At 44.2% G+C, this 19,260-nt stretch overlaps 1 long non-coding RNA gene across 1 annotated transcript; it reads right to left on the bottom strand.

Annotated features, from left to right (window-relative positions):
• Nucleotides 1-1,661: 1,661 nt before the first annotated feature.
• Nucleotides 1,662-18,863, bottom strand: LOC139603420 (uncharacterized). Its single transcript, XR_011683674.1, has 3 exons — nt 18,759-18,863; nt 4,265-4,381; nt 1,662-3,146 (listed from the first exon to the last, which is right to left on the bottom strand). It is a non-coding gene; the product is annotated as an uncharacterized lncRNA (long non-coding RNA).
• Between the last annotated feature and the right edge of the window lie 397 nt (nt 18,864-19,260).

Here is a 19,260-nt window from a genome sequence, read left to right as displayed (position 1 = left end):
GCGAGATAGCAGCCACAGGACAACTAAATCTTTCAGAGAAAAAGAATTTATTGCCCTCTTATCAGAAGAAACGAACTTCCTCCCGCCTCGAAGGCGCTGTTAGGATTTGGAGGAAGAAGTTGACGATGACCAGACAGAATCCTGTATTTGAATGGAATTTATGCATCATGTATGAGGTGTATGAATATGCAACAGGCTATTGTTTTAAGGGTTAATCCTTTGTTAACGGGTGTCCTTTTTCGGGCTCGTGCTGCCCAGAAAAAGGTACCCGGACATCCGTAACTCTTTGTCTCTATTGTCTCATATTGTCCTAATTCAAATTGTCCAAATTATTATTACTCCAATTGTATTACTAATTTTATAACCATTTTATTACTATTAAACTTTTAAAAATTTAAAAACAAGTGATTGGCGTTTTCATAGATGGGCTGTCCGGACGAAAGGCACCAGAAGCAAAGTCAGCGGGGCTGAGCAGTAACTGGGGACTGTAATCCCGGCAGTGGGCGATCCGCGACCTCCGACTCACTGGCCACCTACTCGGAACGGACCCCAGGCTCAGATGGAGGGCAGGACCGCGCCGCGGACTGATTAGCATGAGCAGCGACAGACACAGCCAGCAGATGGGGATTGAGTAGCAATGAACACAAAAGTTACGTAATTTGCAACCAATGACCGCTGATGCCCCTGCTTGCTGAAATGTGTAAATAGCGTGAAGTTCCGGCGCTCGGCAAGGCAACCGTGTGCGGGTCACTCCCAGCTGACTGCCTGGCGAGACGGGAGCAAGCACCGGGAATGCCGCGGTGCCTCAGGGCCGCGGGCGCCGCCTGCCGGCGGGAGGCCGCGGGGACACCCCGCCCTGCCCCGGGGGACAGCGGGCTCTGGCTTTCCTGCGCCGCACGGGCCGGGGTGCCCGCCCGCCCGCCCGCCTCATGAGGGCCGCTCACCTGGGCCCCCAGAGCCGCCAAAGCGCTCCCCCTGATCGTGGCGGGGCGGGAGGAACATCAGCCTCCCTGTCGCCATCCAGGCCCTGAGGCCCGATTCTCTCTTGGAACACGTGACAAACGCCAATCACTTGGTTTTTGTTTTTTGTTTTTTGTTTTTTTAATTTTAAAAGTTTAATAGTAATAAAATGGTTATAAAAACAGTAATACAATTAGAGTAATAATAATTTGGACAATTGGAATTAGGACAATATGAGACAAGCTGCCTTTTTCGGGCAGCACGAGCCCAAAAAAGGACACCCATTAACAAAGCAATAACCCTTTAAAAACAATAGCCAGTTGCATATTCATACACTTCATACATGATGCATAAATTCCATTCAAACACAGGATTCTGTGTGGTCATCGTCAACTTCTTCCTCTGAATCCTGACAGCACCTTCGAGGCGGGAAGAAGTTCGTTTCTTCTGATAAGAGGACAATAAATTCTTTTTCTCTGAAAGATTTAGTTTGTCCTGTGGCTGCTATCTCGTTGCAAGTCCTTTCTTTAAGAAAAAGGTATCCTACATAGCATAGTTTGTATTTTAACATTTTTTATAACCAAAACTATATTTAACACACTACTTAAGAGAATTAATACAGCATTACTTTCTAACACAACACATATAATATTCATTTTAATATTTGTGAAAAGCCAATCATAAAATACGCATTTTTCACAGAACATGAGGAGCGTGGTGCGAGATGACAGCAGGCCCTCCAGCAGGCCCCTGCCGCAGGATTGTGAGAGGATCCCCAAGCAGCAGGATATGCAGTGCAGAACCAGGATGGGTTTGTCCCCCCCGGAGCACAGGGGTGTTGCCAGTGTGGGGGGAGCTGCATGGCTGCACAGGGATACCCCAGGGTCCTGCCCAGTACTTGGCCTTAATTCTGAGAGCATTTTGCTGAGGGGCTGAGGGAGCAATAGGGCTCAATCAGACTGTAAGGCAGGCTGGGGACAGAAGGACTATCTTAAGGGATAGATTTCACATGATTGACATTTGTGCTTGCCTATTTGTTGTCTCTGAAAAGCACACGACTGGATGGAAGAGTGGGTTTATCAAGGCAGGGTGGGGGAGAGGCAGCATGACAGATGCAGCTGCCAGAATGACTTTTGGACATCTGCTTTTCGTTAGCAGATTACAGCCCTTCCCTGCACAGTGAATTTGAGACTCAGCTGGGATTTTAGCCCTCTGAGAGATTTGGTGCCTCTAGCTACGTTTGCCTGGGGATCTTTGACATCACATGATACAGACTACTTGTTGTGAAGACTCTTCCCAGCTGCACTTTTCATCCATGCTGTACTGAAGTACACTCACTAGCATTAGCACATTTTATCAAAAGAGTACTGAGAAAAGCTGTGCAAAACTGTTTTGACCATCTCCACTGGAAAAAAACATTTATTCAAAATTATGAAAATCAAGTTCAACAAAGTATCCAAGCAGATTTGTTTTAAGACTAAAGATTTAAAAAAAAATTGATTTTGTTTGTTTATAAATTAAATTGATAAGAATTAGGGTAGATGTTTTGTTCAGCTAAACAACAATATTTTAAATGATTCAAAATTATCTTAGGGGCTTCTTTTCTTCTAAAAAGCCCCAGTTCCTGTTATCATGGAATAATCATGGCAACAGACTTTCCAGGAGCAAACTTACTGGATGGGAGAAAAAGATCATCAGCTTACAAAAGTTCATAGCACCACTTTTCGTTCCAGGCAAAATCACACTTGGGTTGGCTTCCCATCAAGCAAAGAGTGGGATTGTCACAGTCTTCCAGCTAAAACTCTTCCCCAGCTGTTGTCTCCAGTCTGTGGCACACCCTCTTCTCCTGCACCCAGCACTGTGCTGCTGCTGCCCAACAGCACAGTGACTTTGTCATCAAACATTAACACATGGTTAATAATGTAAGTTTAACACTCTCAGTCTCATGGTCCCTTCTGAGCAGGAGAGAGGAAGCTGCACAGCTGCATTTTCCCAGGCAGGAATGCTGCCTCACTGCAGGATGCTGCAGCAGGGGCACTTGAGTATGGTGCAGCGCCTTTGCAGAGCTGCAATTCATGGCAAGTAGTGTGGTGCTTTCATAGATGGACAGCATTGATCTATGGAGAAAGTCTCTGTGGATATCAGCCCCAAATATCCTCACAGTGCAGCAGAACAGTCCTAAACTGCTGGACAAGTAGAAGGTAGAACAGGGAAGAATTAGTGTATACATTAAGCCAACATAGATCATACAGCACTTCAGGAGAACTCCTTAAATGTACCACCTTGTGTCTTCCTTCAGATGGAATTTATACTGCTAGACACTCCAGCTGTTGGCACATCAGGAACCATCTAGTTTAGGACCATACCCTGGGGCACAAAGCTTAACCTAGGTTGAATGATCCCAACCCAACAAAGTCACTTGGTACCTCCAAGAGTGCCAGGTTGAAACCACACTGAAATCACACTGCTCTTAAGGTCCAAACCTTCCTAATGGTGTTCCAGAGGAGTGGGAGGCTCATCCTGAGGAGCAGACCTCTTCCCCACACAGCTGACACAAGGAGGAGCATCCCATGGCTTGTGTTAGGTTTTTCCTCCACTACTAAAAAAACCTTGCAGACTTTCTGCAGCCAGGTATTTATTTAGAAGTATACTGAATTTTTCTCTAACATGAAAGAAAGAGATTTTTCATATTTAGCATTCCTTCTATTCCTTAGATTCAAAGCACTACCTAGCAGTTTTATTGTGTTCAGTTTCCCCTAGAAACAGGGGAAAAATGTGAAAGCTCAATTTATTAATTTTTTAAAACATGCTTTGGGTAAAGAGAAATAAAACACACTTTGTAACAGTTTTCTCAATCCTTATCACATTCAGCATGCACATTTCTGGATGAGAAAAGGGCCATGGAGCCAGGCAAAACAAGCTGTAGGATGAATAGAAGCCTCATGGGACTACCCAAAAGCTGAAATGGAAGCAGCCTGGCTTGTGGGCCCAGACAGCCCCTGCAGGCCTGGGAGATAGAAAAGACAGCTATTGACCTCCAACTGTGACAGATTTTTGCTGGTTCCAGCCCAACTTGTTTGGCAAATTTACAACAAGATCTGTGCATCTTTGTGAAGGATATGGAGTAAGCAGCCAGCACCTGGCAGAGACCACAGTCTCTCCTGCAGCAGGGAATGGCTCTCCCAGGACATATGCCATGCAGATCCCTAGGGCAGTTTAAGCTGCAGCTGCTTCTTTAACACTCACCCCTTGGCCTGCAGGAGCAGGGGATGTTGAACAGGAAGGTTGAGGTGACTGTACTCACCTCAGAGCAGCTCTGGCTGTTGCCACCTCTTCTCCCTTGCCCCTGGAGCCTGCATGTCAACCTCATTTTCTCCAGGAAAGGAGTTGTGATATCCAGGCTGGTAGCATCAGTGTCAGTCTGCAAAAACAAGAGAGATTTGGTGAAGACAAAGCACACTTGAATTTCAGACACTTAAATTTCATTCTTTTTTGGTCACTGTTGGTTTTACTCTCTTCTACCTTAGACTTCAGCAAAGATGCCACATTCAAAATCTGTAGCCTTGATTCAGCTGAACCAGCTTTTTTATCTATAGGGACACGAGGTGAGCTTCTCTAGCACATAAGAATCAATTTATAGAAGTATCATTTATGCCATAGGCATATTTTCCAAAATTGCCTTTACCAGACCACTGACAAGAGTTTAATTTTCATCTTTTGCTGTCCAAGTTCTAATTTTCTTGCCTTCTAGCTCATCCAAAAGTCCAGTGTGGAGCAGTACAGGTGCTGATGGCAACCAGAGAAATCAGAGAATGCTTAGACCTTGCTGCTTTCTCTGCTGGAGGAGTGCAGCTGATTTATTGCTTCAGCTGTGTAGCACTCAGAGCCTGCTGCAACTCCTTAGCTCATGGATGTTTATTCCTTTGTAACTTAGTCCAGTTCACAATTACAGCCTGTGGTGTATTTTATGAACTGCAGTGCACTGGACAATTCCAAATTGATTTACAGGCAGCAACTCTAGCATCTATTAATACCTTATTGATTCTTCTCTCTGTATCTCTCTGTGATCTCTCATGGATTCATCAGATTTAGATCAGTTTAATCAGGCTGGTATAATTCTCATCTTTAAAGATAAAGCATGGTGTTCTCACTTGATGGAGCTGGGAGCTCACTGTTAAACAACCAGAAGTAAATCCAATGCCCTCTTGCACACTCAAGTTTTATCGTGTATTTCAAAGCCTTCATGGGTTTTTCTAAGCCCTTTACAGTTTCTGCCCTGCAACCCTTGATTCTTTGCCTGCTCCCTTCTCTGCCCTTCCCTTGCTGTGAGCTTTCCAACAAGCTAATACCTGCCACCTGCTTGGAGCCAAGGTTTCTCCCTTGCCTTTTCCTCCTTGCCTTTCATTGTTAATGGTCATTATTTATTTAATTAATTTTTCATTAGCACCTGTTGTGATTAAACATAATCCCTGTGAAGAACAAAAGCCTCTTCCCTACTTTTTGTCACAAATACTCTGAGAAGGAAACTGGCTAAACTGAAATGTGGCCATGACTGTGGAAAAGTGGCAGTTTCTGGCAGGTGATTCAGCCCCTGCTTTTGCTTAGCTGTGCCAGTGCCCTGCTTGCCACAGATGTGGAGACCCTTCCAGCACAGGGCTCCTTGTGTTCTTTGCCAGGAAGCACAGAAGGGCCTGTGCTTTTCTTTTAAAAGCATGCTATTGATTTCTGATTGATGCCTGCTAGAAATGCCACACAAGGGAGCTGAAACAGCACAAACCTTGCCACGCTCTCAGCACTTGCACTACTTGGGAAGCTTTAGAGCAACACAGAAGTCCTGTGCCAACTGCATGTTTCAGCTGGTGCTAAAGTTTCCCTTGCATTTATCTTGTGGGCATGTCTTAAATGTACCTCATTTTGCACTGGTCTAGGGAGCTTCATCTCCTCTCTTGGGGCCCCAGTGTATCCCTCAAGGGGAATCCTTGGCATGAGGCTGATGGTCAGTGTTTGGACACATGGATCAAATCACCTACTTTTGCTGTAACTGCAGGGTTGTGCAGCCTTAGAGGTCACCTCAAAAATGTGGCCTCTCATGTTCAACACTGTTAGTGCAGTGAATAATGATAGCTGTCCCTGGATGCTGCCATTTCTTCATTTCTTCTCATATATGAAACAAGTAATATTACTTTTACCTGAAGCAACATTTCAAAGGAGGAACTTATGCACAACAATTTCCTTGGAAACAAGTCAGCAGATGCAAGGACAGGCCAGGTGTTATAACAGGCTTAATATTCTGGGTGTGGATCTGCAAGTGCTGCCTACAAGCATCCTTCCTCTTCCAGGAGGATTAGCATAGGGGATTACAGAGAATCTTTGAAGAGATTGGCATGTGCTCAAATGGTCACACACTGCAGTTTCCCAAGCTCATGGGGGCAGGGAGGAGAAAGCAAGTGCAGGGCAGAAACAGATCCTGCTCAGTAATTGCCAATGGGGAGAATAGACAGTGGCTTTAGCTTTCACAGGGACTCATAATTCAAGATCAGCATATTTGCTGAGCTCATCAGTGATACCATTTCATCAGCACAACTCCCAGTGTGTATCCCAGTGTCATCACATTTGGAAGCTCAACCTCTGAGACACAAAGCAGAAGTGCTGCTTGCTTGTGATCAGAAGTGGTCCTCAGGCACTTGTGAATGCCTCAATTACAATGTCAAATTCTACCCCTTGGCCAGTTTCTCTCAGCTCTGCACACACACAAGTCATTAGAGTTTTGCAGTTAAAGTACTAAAGTAGTCACCACAGACACTGTGGTTTCCACATCCCACTGTTCCCTGGTGCAGGCTTCCTTCCATCCTGTTACTTCTTTGCAGGCCTTCCCCCATTTCCTCCCCAGGCAGACCTGTGGTTTGGCAGGCATCCCCACCCATTATGTCAGAAGCTGCACAATCCCAGTTCTTTCTGACTCTGTTCACTGATACCCAAAACCTTCACTGAAAACCATTTTGCTTACCAGTGTGTCTGCAGATCTGACCCATCCTTCTGTCTGTCCCCAGGTCTCCAGCACATGCTTTGTCTGTCACAAACTCAGCCTTGCAAGGCAAAGAGCAGCCTGGCTGCAGTACAGAGGAAAAGCACCCACCCTCACCCACTTCTCTAGGTCTTCCATCCCAGTGCACACAGCAGCCTGGCACATACTTCCCTGCAAGTGTGCATGAAGAATTAAGTTATTTTCTTTGAGCACTTGTTTATTCCAGTTTCCAGACTTTCAGGCAGAGCTTTGCATGTGTTGTTCTCTGTGCCTGTCAAAGTGCTGTGCAGTGAAGTGCCTCGCCTCAGATCTGTCTCTTGCCCACCAGAGCAGAAGCAGTATAGAAGCACTAATAGGACATATCTTACATAGGACACAAACAGCTGCACTCCCATCAGCAAAAAGCTGTTAGCAAAGCCAAAGCCATTATCAGAGTCCACCTAATACACACACAGAGGCATAAGCTGTGCAAAAAGAGCTGGTTTTAAACAACACGGTTTAAGCTGCAAACTGCAATGTTTTCCTATCTGTAGCTGAGCCTACAGGCAGTGCTGATGCCTCTCACACCTCCAGCACGCGTGGAGAACAGAGCCTGCTGGGTGGGCAGCAGATCGTACCTGTACCTATTGCACAAGGCAATGCCTGGCAGAATGAGCTGAGTGAAGGTGACACACACATGGCTGTCAATTACAAAACTCTCTGGAAGGATGCTGGGCACCAGGATTACTCTGGTCTATTCCTGGCTCCGACAGCAGACACTTAATGGGTACAGCCATGATTAGAAACAGGATAAGCAGGAGCCTACAGCTGAAAGGGCTCCCTCTGAAGAGCTTCGTGGCTGCCTCTGGGGGGCAACCATGGGAGATTTGAGGCTGTTCTGTAAGCCATATCTCCCAACCCTAAACCTGTCCTGCTAAAGAGAGAGGGGAAGGCTATTTACACACCTTACAGGAATGGATATGCAGCCAGGAAAGTCAGAATACCTCAGCTCAGTCTTGCCTTTCCCAGTCTGTAGGTGGCTGCATAGGGAACCAGATGAGAAGCTGAGTACAAACACTGATTTAGAAACAGATACTAGTGCAAGGTATAGTAGCATCATCTCTGCTCTGAAAGTTCCTCACTCAGTGAGGAAAAAAAAAGCCCCAACGGCTACTGTGTACCAATGAAGAAAGCAACATCCTCCAAACCAGGCTTTATTTTCTGGTTGCAGACATGTACCCCAGAGCTGAAGATTCAGGATCCTATTCCCTGATACCTAGGTTTTCCCCTGGCTCCTCATGGGTTGCTCAGGTGCAATTGCCCAGGCAGAAGCTGCAGGGTGGGATTCAGAGAGCTCCCTGACTACCTCCTGTCTCCTCAGCCTGGGATCTGCAGGGGCAGCAAGTTGTAAACCCACAGTTCCTAATAAAAGCCTTTAGCTGTGGCTGCTCTTGCCCACAGAAAGCGAGCCTGATTGGCTGCATTGGTGCATTTGTTTTACCACAGGAGGCAGCGGTGCAGCAGCATGCTCCGGGTGGCACCTGGGGTTTGTCACTGCTCACAGTCTGGTCGCGCTGATAAATGAGAAGGCCATCAACAGTTTATCCCAGTGAGTGATACTTGGCATAAAAGAGCCAAATGCCAATCGATCCTTTCTTAGAAAACCACCCTAGAACAGGGCAGCTGCACAGCTGAAAGGTGTCGGGTACCAACGCTGTTCCTGGCAAGGGGCAGAGCCACGGCAGGCAGGAGGCGGTGGTACCCACCAGGCTTCCCGGGGAAGCAGTTTTGTTAAGCACGAGAGAATGGCAGCGGAGGTTTTGGCATAGGAGCAGCTTTGGAAGCTCTTCCCTGCCGCCCGACACCAGGTGGTGCTGTGGAAAGCAGCGGAGTCCCGTACACGGGCCGGCACCGGGAGCGCGGAGGGGCTCCCCGTCCCCAGGAAAATACAGTCCACAGCTTTGCCTTGCGACCCTGGCTCCTCCTTGTGGCATCCACGCCTGCTGCAGGTAGCGACTGCGGACCTTCCTCTCCGCTGCCGGGGATGGCACAGCAGCACGGACGCAGGGATATTTCAGTAGTGAAATGGCTGCACGAAGCCTTTCCTTAGCTCCTAGAGCGGGCTGGTGGCTTTACATCACCAGGGGAAGCCCTCACTCCTCCCGTTATAAACCTGGAGCACATCCTTCATGCTGCCTTTTCCCCGTTTTATTTGGGGGTTTTCTTTACCAGCCCCAGGAGGAATCCTGTGAACGTTCCCACCCCCACCGGCAGCTCAGGCCTCTCTCGTTCCCCACTGTCCCGGGGGCTCGAATCAGCTCCAGGAGCAGGCCCGGACGGCAGAGACCGGGGCTGCAGGCTGGCACCTGTGATCCATCTGCAAGAGTATGGGCGGGGGAGACAGAGCGACTCTCCGAGCCCCCTGCCAACCCAAGCCGTGCAGTGCTCCGCTCCCAGCCAAAGTGGAAAGGCTTCCAGGCTGACATTTTGCATGCATTTTTCCTTCCTGGGGCTATGAAATAAAGATACAAGAAAATTTCAACTGGAGGAGCCTGTGCCGAGCTCAGACTGAAGGCACCACAAGACAGGCACAGCTATTGCACTCACACAAAGCCCACAGCAATAACGTGCCACGAGCAGTTCTGCAAAACCCATTTCCTGCAGCCAGCAGGAGGACTTTGTGCTTTGGATGGTAACATCTCAAATTAAGGTTGCTCCTAAGCTTCCCAATGGCGTGGCCTATTGCAACGCTGGTGCAAAACCACAGATATTAGAATTTGTCAGCTATTCCTTGATGTTTGCCCATGTCAATCTGAAATGAGAATTGTTTGAAACCCAGGGGATTCTGCAGGATTCTCTTCATTATGACAAAATGACAGGGGAAGCGAGACAGGGTTCCTCCAACCTGACATTGCCCTTCTGCTTCCGAACTATTGCTTCCAAAATCCTCCCCACAGCAGCAATTCCCCATTCCACCATTGTATAACTCTTGCTCAGAGTCTGAAATTACATATAAAAAAAACAACCCACAACATAATTTCCAGAAACAAAAGAGGCCTTCAGGTTCATCTGTCTGGAGATATATTTCAAGAGGCTTCTAAGAATTTTCTAATATCTCTTCATTCCCCTTATACTTCTCCAGCCTCACTCATGACCTGTATGAACAAAAATTTTTAAATTAAAGAAAAATTCCCCAAGGAAATGAAATAGATATTTTTATATTACATGCACATATATAATGTATATTTATAAATTATATATTATTTATGTATACATTTGAAAGGTCAACAGTGTTTATATATACATATTTATATGCATGAATATATGCATAGATATACATAAAAGGTCAACAGTATGATTAAAGAAAGTGTCTAAATTTCTACCTTTTTTTCCTATTCCTTTTTCCTATTTTTAGATTTTTTTTCATTACCCTCTTCTGCAGGTTTTATAGGCTTACCTGCAGAAATCCTCCAGCTTTGGAGAAAATCCCCACAGAGTCTTTTTCCACCAAGCCTGGTAAATTCAACAACATTCTTCATCATGGAATGTTTTTCATCTAATTGTGGGGGGATGAGTGGGGTGGGACAGGGACAACATACACATGACACCACTGCAGATTATAGTATGATCTTGTACAAACTACCCTAATTGAATGAACTAAAGGGCTTGTGTGAAACCAATCAGGCAAAGAAAAAAAAGTGAGTGGATACAGATGGCCCACAGATAGGGGAAGCTATGAAATGAGCTCAACTGGACTAAGTCATTAGAGGCTTCCAAACAAACAGGCAAAAATAGCTGCTACTAAATACTGGAATCATTATCAAAGATACAATTATGTCTGTAAATGACACAATGTTTCTGCTGAAAGCAAAGCTAAAACGTACAACCTCCTTCTTGTGCAAATTTATCATGAGTGACTTTATGAAAAGCATGCATTCCTGTTCAAGCACCAATAGTGAGCTTTTGTAACATATTAGTGTGACCTGTCAGCACAGGTGTGAAAACAAGAAATGCTTGGTTTGTTCTTACTAGAAGGTAGGAAAATCTGGTTACAGTTCATCTTATTGTATTCCTATGTGCACACCTCATCTGAAGATCAAGGCCCTGACCTAGCAGACCTGGCTTTATAGTTCAAATCAATGGGTAGAACCACACACCAATAGCAAATGCTGGAGCACATCTGGGTGCAGCCCATCACGTTCTCATGTCCCAAGATTCTCAGGAGAGCTTTGAGCTACATGAGCAACCAAGAACAAAAGCAGGACTCAGCTATGACTGATTTTGGTGGAGAACACAACTTTTAGATGAAGATTGTAGTCACAGCTTTTCCCTCCTACTGCCAATGTAGGACAGTCAGTGCAAAATGCCAAGTCTTGAATTCTCTTCTTGTTGAAATTTTTACCAGTTTCCTAAGGATGTGAGGTTAATGTCATCCTATTCAGTATATCACTGGCTTTACCACCTTCCCACAAATATATCAGGGGCAGAATTTGAAATTGAGAAACTGGAGGAACAGAGAGCAAAAAATTTATGAAATTTTGTCAAGACAAGTAAAAACCACTGCCCTTGGGCAGGAGTAATTAATTTCAGGAGTACAAATCAGGACCAAATAGTTCTGAAGTGTTGGAGAACAGTTTCTGGGGTTTATAGTGGACCATGAGCTGAACACAAGCCTGTGGCAAACTGCTGTGCAATACAGGGCCATGTAAACTGGAGATGAATGAACAAGACCAACAAGTAGTCCTGCAAGTATTTCTTGCATTCAGTTGAGCATTTTTAAGGCCTCTGCAGGAGATATATGCCTAGATTGAACACTGTCTTACAAAAACAAAATGGATCCGGAACAAACTGAAGTCAGAGAGGCTGTGGAAACTCCAGCGCTAGAAACTTGTAAGTACAATTTAGCTCAATACTAAACTTTTATCAGTAATGTTGTTCTCTGTACTCAGGCAGATGATATCATGGAGTTCATGATACCTCAGTTTCCAAGCTATGCATTGAAATTCTTGCTTTTAGCTGGTAGTCAGAGCACAGTGTCTTTGTAGCTCTGTGTTTCAGCTTCAGTACAGTGTTATCCAGGTACTAGCACAATTGTGCTTATTTTAAGGGAGTCAGAGAATCCCTTAACTGCAAAAGAAAAAAATCCCAAGTGAGGTTAAAAAAGAAAGTGGCAAAAAAAGTCATGTAGAAATCTGAGAGCAGCATCAGGGAATAAACTTCCAGAGGGGACAGGGTGGGGGGGAAAAGCAATGCTTTAAATCTCTTGGGTGGGATTTTTTTTTAAATTGAAATCCTTTAGAGGATAACAGAGCACTTGTGGTTGACCACTGTCAGTTCTCCTTTCTCTGTTTCACATGTGATTTGTAATAATAAGGAAGATTTTGTGCTGTCCTCTGTGCAGGCATTGAAGATAGGGTTCCTTCATCCTCTGCAAAATACTGCAAGTGAAATGCAAAGAAGCAGCAACATAGATTAACCAATGAGATCATGCCCTTGAGGAAAGGTCATGGAAGATCAGGGACATGCCTACCTGACTGTGCATTGCTAAAGAAGACTGCCACAAAACCATCAAAATGGTTTCTTAACAACATGCCAGCCAAGTCACTCACTGATAGGCTTAGCTTTACCCTTCTAATCTTCATAGCAGGAAAGAAAATATGACAGCAATTAATATTACTTGACAAAAGGAGAGGAAATCCAGAGAGACAGCAGGGTGTGCTGTCAGCAGCGATGGAGGTGGGCAGCAGAGCTGGGATCAGAATTCAGTCTGACCTGAGTGGAACTCCCCTGGGGGCATTGCCTCAGGTGCAGGTGGGTTACACCTCCCTTTGCAGCTCTGAGTAAAACCACCATGAGTGCCTGTAAAAAACACATGGCTTTTCAGTTCTTGGTCAACATTTACCACCAACATAGACAATAAATATCCTTATCACTTTCGCAAATGAGTCATTCATTACATACAGAGTTAAAGTGCTATCAAAGTCTATTCCTCCCATGCTGCTCCACACAGAGTGGCACTTTGGCTATCTCATACTGAAAAGGAGATATTTTGATAGCAAATGAGGCTGGGTGAACTGACTCAGGGAAATGAGAAAACCAGTCAGAGAAGAAAGCAAAATATTGCACAGTACAAGTAGTACTCAGATCTTGTCTCCTACATATTTAGCAGTACAAATAACTTCCAAGTTATGAAAGAGAAGAACAAGTCAATGTAAGAAAGAATATTTTTATCCCTTGTTCATATACATGTGCATAGAAAGAATGAGATACAACATCATCATGTAGTACAAAGTAAATTGCAGTAGGTTTTTCAAAGGAAACAGAGATTGGTATTATACCTACACTTTTATGAAAAGACCATGGAGGAACCAACTGTTTCACCATTCATCATGCTTATCTTAACTCTTTGTTTTCTTTTGAATGCACATAGTTTAAGCTACTATGTATGTTGTTTTGTTTTGACTGGTCATGTTGGAAGGAAACTTGCCCTGGAATTATCTCACCTGTAAATAGCACAAGGAATATACAAAATTTTTTGCACTTTTAAAGCTGCAATCACCAAGGTGATGACTTTTTCTAAATTGCTGTTTTAATGGCTTACCTATTTCAAAATACATTTAACTTTTTGCAGTCTAAGTTTTGAAACTCCTTACTTGCCAGCTGAAAATAAAGCAGACTGTGGGTTGAGGCAGGTGGCAGATGGACAGAGAGGAAGAACTGCCATCCTTTAACAGGCTACACCCACACTTGCTAGGGAATCAGTTTCCTCAAAGCACAGTCCTAATTTAGGTTAGCTGGCAGCAATTCAGTTTTGAAGAAGTCTTATGATACCCAATGTTAAAAGAAAGAGTCAATAAGATGTGTTGTTACGTCTCATGCACCTCTAGAACAGCAAAAAACCTTACAATACACGATAGATTAACAAAAAACTCTGTGAAAAATAAAGACGCTGATTTTCTCTCCTCACATATCCTATGTTTTAAGCTATGTACATTCAGAGCTAGCGGAAAATCCCACAGAGTAATTTTTATTTTCACATGATAGCTGCATGAGATACTTAGTATGGTGGAAATACCATTTACTGAAGTCACGTTTTCCGGGGGCAGGGGGAGGAAAGAAGAATGTGCAAGTAATCTCTTTTAAAAGAATAAGAAAATAAGTAAACAGGGTGGACTTTTGAGTGATGAAAGATGGGGATTCCCAAGGGGTATTGTAATTGGTGCTATCCGCAACAGCAGCAATAAATAGAGTTTATTCTTCCATGTCATAAACTATTTGATTAGACATCTGGGAAAAAAAAGTTTCTTGTGTATATGTGCCCTGTATCCCAAAATACACAAGGAAGTGCTCATGGTTCTTGTGGGACTTGACTGCACAGTTTTCACACAGGCAGGAAAACAAAGGAGTGAACAGAAGGACCACGAGGTTGGGCCATAAACACCACTGCTGAACAGGGACTACTTTGGTTTTGTCTGCCACTGAAAGCCCTGAAAGACACCATCCTCACTGGCTCACTCTTTGTCCGTTCCAAGGGAGGCTTCATTCAGCTGGTGTCAAGCTGGGGTGACAGTCTAGCAAAGTGCAATTGCAAATTTAAAACCTGACAAATAAAACATCCGGTCACACATGACGAAATTCTACTGCCACCGGCCTGTTAGCATAAAAGAATGCAGAGTGCTGGGCCTCCAAAGCATTAACCACCATGAGCAAACAAAATGCATGACTTCTCTTAGACATTTATCCTGCAGTAAAGTTGGCACAACTAAATTATGACAATTATTTGCTAATGACAGTTTTTGGACTACTAGTAAGGTCAATATTTTAGGGGCTTCTGTTTGTCCAGTCAGAGGGCAGAAACTACAGGCACTTTTGGTCAGTTGCTCGTTTCTCTGTACTCAGTGTGGTTGCTGGCTATAAATAACTGTTTCATATTAAGGAAAAGGAAAATCTTCTGGGATTTCCAGAAACTCATCACAACAGTGTTCAGTGGCAATCACAGTGAGTTATAGGAGCTGCCCTACACTGCCCTGCACTTCCTAAAGTGAAAGCTGCTTCAACTTTACAAGAAAATAAGACTTATTAGCTAAATTAAAAAAACCAAAAAGCACTGGATCCTCCCAGGGAATTTTCAGTTCTGCTCTCGGAAAACCATAGCCTGTGACTGACTGCTCCCATGCAACTGACTGCATTGGCAGTGCATACAGATTAAGAAATGCACTCATATACTGCAAATTCCAGGACTAGAACCTTAGACTTTAAATTCTCCAGGACAGAATGCCCTTTTTAGCAGGACTTATATACAATATATAATAAAAAATTGAGGCATATTATAAAATATGCCTACTCATTATTTTTATGATCACATTACAATATTAATAATAATTTACTTTATGCCAAAATTTCCCCAGAAAGCATCTAGGTTGTTAAAGTTCCTAGGAAGTCTTATTTTGCCATCCTAATTCCTGGCACAAAAATAGAACACTAAAACCCTGTTAAAAAACAAATCAAAATGAACACAGGAAACACCCTCAAACACTAGCATTCTTCGTCCTCTTACTAAAAGGTACTTTCTTGAGGGAGCTTAATTATTTATCAAGCAGTTTAATTCATCTCATCAACCCACTCTGCTTGGTCTTTTTTCTGCAGCTGGTTGCTCAGGACCGCTGCGCCTGCTCCCAAACTGCCAGCTCCACACAGCCTCAGTATCCACAGCATCTGGAGCTATGATTTTCCCTCCTCAGTGCCAGCCCTGCAAAGCTCCTGCACGGCTCCCAGCACATCACTCATCCAAAGCGCTGCCAGGCATTGGGCAGGTACAAGTGGGGGGGCTGCTCCTGTCATTCTGGATGCAGCCACACGGTTCTGGGTGGTGGGAGGGGAGAAGCGTGCGCCTGCACACTGCTGTGTCAGTTCAGCTCAGAAAACAGGACTTGAGCTGCTTTAGTGGCTTCACAGATGTTGCTTGTGGGTCTCAGTGCACAGCAGCACTCCCTCCTTTCACCTCATCACATATGAACACACAAACCCTGACTGGAGCCCTCAGCTTCCCAGATGTCCAAATCTGGGACAACTTCCCAAACATCCAGACCAAAGGATTATATTTAGGCAAGCATTTTGAGCCCCCTGCCCCCAAGCACAGAGTAAGAGGATGGATTAGGCAAAGGACTGCCTTTCAAAGAGAAACTGTGGTTTGAAACAGGGTAAGTATTGAGACTCCAAATTAATACCCAAGCTGGACATAAATGCATTTTCTAACCCATTGCACTGTATTCTATTCCTAAACACATTGCAAAAATTATGGAGAGGAAAAAATGCTTGAAACGGCCATTATAGACTGTTAAGCATAGTTTAACAAGACAGTATTATGCCTAAAAGACAACCAGAGTCCTATGAAAGAATCAAGGGAGACATTAACAGCACCAGAAAGAAAACTTGCTGCTGTGGAAATTGGTGATTAACAATATGGCAATACTGCAGCAGTTCAACCAAACAACCCAATTTGACTGTCAGTCTGCTGGTTGTGACCATTTTCAGGATGTGCCTGGTTGTAATAACTGGGTTTTTTTAACACTATAAGTTAAATCCTAATCACTCTTAATACTGGTAAAGAAATATACCTCAAATAATCAAAATACATTGTTAAAATGCTTAAGATTAATTAGTTATAGTCTCAATAGTATCCTAAATTAAGTCTTTTATGTTATTTTTGCATAAAAGCATGTTAGCCAACGGTGATCAGAACATTTGTTCAAGCTTAGTAAATAACAAGTGGGCTTGATTAAAGTGAAGATTTCAGCAAGTACTTTTTAATCAGAAACTTCATGTCAATTGTTTTAATGCATCAAAGATCAGGAGAAATGGAGATTTACTGATTAGCTTATTAGCAGCATTCAAACCTTGCCTGTGTTGGTGTTACAAGCTTTGCTTTGGTAGATTAAAAAAATGCTTGACTCCTAATCCAGACATTATTTTTTCAAGGAACTTTCAGGAAAGGGGGGGCTTGTAACTAGTGGATAGGTTTTATCTGTATTTCTGAAAAGAAGATGAATTTATTGTATGACCTGAGGAGTGCATTATCGTGTAAGTTGCTTCACTTTTCTCAAAGACACTGAATAAACCTTTTATTTACAGTGGGGGTTATTTCATCAATATCTGAAACAAAAGAAATCTTCAGTAGATTACTCAAGCACTATTTCTTTCCTCTTTAGAAAGATTTTGGAGCATAATGATATGAACCTAAACTTAAAACAGATAAAAATGTTTTGCTAATTTTGCTTCTGGAGCAAGTATATTTTTCTGACATGGCTCCATTTGCTGATATTGGCCCCAGGTGTCAGCCCAAAATTAAAGTAAACTCACTGTACCACTGACAATATGGCCACCTCTATTTTTAGGCTGACTGTGTGCACAGCCAGCATTCTCAGTTAGCTATACAAGGTAGCCTCCTTTCCAGCTGCTGAATTAATTAAAATTGCACATGTACCACTCTAAGATAGAGTTCATCCCTCTTCTAACCACGGCCAGGCCACTGAGGCTGCTGAGTGGCTGCCCATCTGATGTGGGGTGGCCATCCATAGCATGTTACATGGGAGGCTGCACCTCTGGGGTTGTCTCTGAGCTTGTGCCATATTCAGGCAAAGGTTTTTTAAATACTCTGAGGACTGTTTTTCAGACACACTCTTCTCTACAATTAATGGGTTCAGACAGCTCCATCTGTAATGAGCATATTCTCATTAGCGTATTGTCTCAAGGTACCACTCTGCAAATTTACTTTTCTGATGCAGTGAAAAACTTGAAGTGAAATCAAAAAGTGAACTATCACAGTAATATTTAGACATTTCTAGTGTTGCCATCAGAAAGCCCTGTGGCAATAACGGGGAGGATCACAGAAGGGCTGAGACTGAAAGGGACCTCTGAGGATAATTTCATCCAACATTTCCCCACCCCTATCAAGACAGGACCAGCTAGACACAGCTGGCCAGGACTATTTCCAAGCAGCTTTTGAATATCTCCAGAAACTCCACCACCTCTTTGGGCAACCTCTGCCAGCACTCAGCCACCCTGAGTTAAAATGTGTTTTCTGATCTTCAGAGGAAACATAAGTGCTTCAGTTTTTATGCTTTGCTCTGACTCTCTCACCAGGCACCACTGTAAAACGTTCTCACTTCATCTTCTTAACAACTTTCCTCCAGGTATTTATATACACATATTGATAAGTTCAACAATGAGCCTTCTCCCCTCCAGGCTAAAGAGTCCCAGCTCACTCAGCCTTTCCTAAGAGATGCTTGAGCCCATCATCTTTGTACCTGGACCTTATATGGACTTTCTCCGATGCACCAATGTTTCATCCCTCTTACACAGAGGAGTTCAGACCAACAGTGTGCCAGGTGTGGCCTCACCAGTGCCGAGCAGATGGGAAGAATCACCTCCCTTGGTGCACAGAGGAGAGTGGCCAGAGGGTTGGAGGAGTTTCAGCACTCTCTCCATGGCATCCCCGGTCACAGCACAGGCAGCAGACTGCTCTAGGTGATGGCCAGATCAGCACATGGCTGCCTCTGTCCCCTGCAGCAGGGAGGTGCCTGTTTGCATGGCCTCACCATTTCATCCCCATAGTCTTGCATGCTTTAGAGTCAGAGGGAACAGATTCTTTCCCTGAAGGCATACCTGGCTCCTCATCAGCTTTGAGGGCAGGGAATGCATCTCCCAGTTTTAAGTGCTTAGATGGGGGCAGGAACATTTCCTAAGTAATAAAAGTCATGACCCATCCTTCCCATTCTCCAGCAGTTACACTTACCTCAATATTAGTGGTGGATACTGCCTGCTTCTCTGCTGCAGTTGCAGTCTAGGGTTCTTCATACTACTGAGAAGAATCTTTCCTTTTTTTTTTTTTTTTCCATAAAAATACTCATCTATCTCCTTTTTTGGCTTCTCTGATGCTGCACAGCTTGCTCACTCCCACCTGTAACTCCTCCATTTGGTTTGCATATCTTCCAAGATAGCACACATCTGGCAAGACAGCAGACCATCTCTCAGGCATCAGAGAGAAGCTTCAGGTACTCCCCACAGCCCAGGGCTTGGAGGCCTTCATCTGCTATCCAGAGTCTGCCTCAGGCCACTGCCCTGGCAGGAACAGCTGCTCCAACACCTGCCAGGCAGGCTGCCCTGTGACACATCACTACCATAGCTGAGACTGTCACAACACTATAAATCCCAGAGAAGCCCCCTCCCTTGTGGTCTGCTGCACAAACTGCTGCCTTGGAGCTGTGCTCCAAACCAGGACCCTTCTATAGTCCTCA

This window comes from Agelaius tricolor, unplaced genomic scaffold, assembly GCF_023055355.1.
Source record: "Agelaius tricolor isolate 1412-34295 unplaced genomic scaffold, bAgeTri1.0.p SCAF_2, whole genome shotgun sequence".
Taxonomy (NCBI): Eukaryota; Metazoa; Chordata; class Aves; order Passeriformes; family Icteridae; genus Agelaius; species Agelaius tricolor.
The sequence above is the reverse complement of the archived record's forward strand: the minus strand, read 5'-3'. Positions and strand labels throughout refer to the sequence as shown.